This window comes from Octopus bimaculoides, chromosome 15 (genome assembly GCF_001194135.2).
Source record: "Octopus bimaculoides isolate UCB-OBI-ISO-001 chromosome 15, ASM119413v2, whole genome shotgun sequence".
Taxonomy (NCBI): domain Eukaryota; kingdom Metazoa; phylum Mollusca; class Cephalopoda; order Octopoda; family Octopodidae; genus Octopus; species Octopus bimaculoides.
The window spans coordinates 41019202-41020716 of record NC_068995.1 but is presented as its reverse complement, the minus strand read 5'-3'; the positions used below and the strand labels follow the sequence as shown (position 1 = coordinate 41020716).

Genomic DNA, 1515 nt, shown 5'->3' with positions numbered 1-1515 from the left:
GTGTTTACATCCTCGTAACTTAGCGGTTCGGCAAAAAAAAAAAGAGACCGATAGAATAAGTACTAGGCTTACAAAGAATAAGTCCTGGGGTCGATTTGCTCGACTAAAGGCGGTGCTCCAGCATGGCCGTAGTCAAATGACTGAAACAAGTAAAAGAGTGAAAAGAGTAAAGAGAGAGTCACATAGTGGAAACCTCAAAGCCATGAGATAATGCATGAATAATTCCAGACAGTAACTAAATAAGCATTAAATTCGACAGAGTAATCGGAACGCTGAATGGTTAAGAGAGGAAAGACATGGTGAACAATGGAGTTCTTTGTTACAGAAAAATGTCTGGAAAGTTTTTGACCATTGTTCAGTGAGATCAGGGCTGACCTAGGACCATCATTCTGTGGAATGAGAGTGGAGCTAAGACTAAACAAGGTCAAATTGCAGGTAGGGAGGAACATTCGCAGTGAACTGACTCAACTTATCACTGGCATTCCAGAAGAATGACAGGCAATGTTGACCTTGGAAGAATTTTAACATATGACAAAGCCTGACCTGATTAACAACACACACATACACACACACAGGGTTGGTGCAGGAGAGGGAGTAATCAGAATCTTGTTACATAGACATCTATCTCAAGACTGCTTAACATTATCAGTAAAGTAAGGTTTGATAATTTTAACAAGAGAATGAGAAAATGGGCTGGATGTCATGAACGGTCAGGATCTTATCTCTGCTCTGCACCATACTAGCTATCACTACATACTCAAGAAGCCTACTGAAGTAGTGTGGTACTGTACAGTAGAGGATGTAGTACAACAGAAACAAAGATAATAAAGAATAAACATACAAGAGTAAAGTAGGAGCACAAGTATAGCATGCAGGAGTACTCTATGATAATAATGATCCTTTCTGCTATAGGCACAAGGCCTGAAATTTCAGGGAAGGGGACTAGTCGATTACATTGACCAGTTGTACTTGTTGACCCTGAAAGAATGAAAAGCAAAAATCAACCATAGCAGAATTTGAGCTCAGAACAAAGATGGGCAAAATGCTGTTGATTTTTTCCTGGCATACTAATGAATTAGCTGGCTTGCTGCCTTTTTGCTTTCAAATTTTGGCATAAACCGAGTGACTACAGAGGAGTCGGTAAGCTAATTATATTGACTGTAGTGTTCATTAAGTGAAGGTGCAATAGCCCAGTGGTTAGGGTAGCGGACTCGCGGTCATAGGATCACGGTTTCGATTCCCAGACCGGGCATTGTGAGTGTTTATTGAGCAAACACTTAAGCTCCACGAGGCTCTGGCAGGGGGTGGTGGCGACCCTTGTTGTACTCTTTCGCCCCAACTTTCTCTCACTCTGTCTTCCTGTTTCTTGAGTAATGCTGCAACGGACTGGCATCCCATCCAGCTGGGGGGGAACACATACGCCATAGAAATCGGGAAACCGGGCCCATGAGCTTGGCTAGGCTTTGAAAGGGCGATAGAAAATTTAAAAAAAAAATATATATATATCTATATATA

At 41.6% G+C, this 1515-nt stretch overlaps 1 protein-coding gene across 1 annotated transcript in view; it reads right to left on the bottom strand.

The window, feature by feature from the left end:
* The window catches only part of LOC106884498 (uncharacterized), a 20212-nt gene that overhangs the window by 14886 nt on the left and 3811 nt on the right, over window positions 1-1515 (bottom strand). The window lies entirely within an intron of this gene.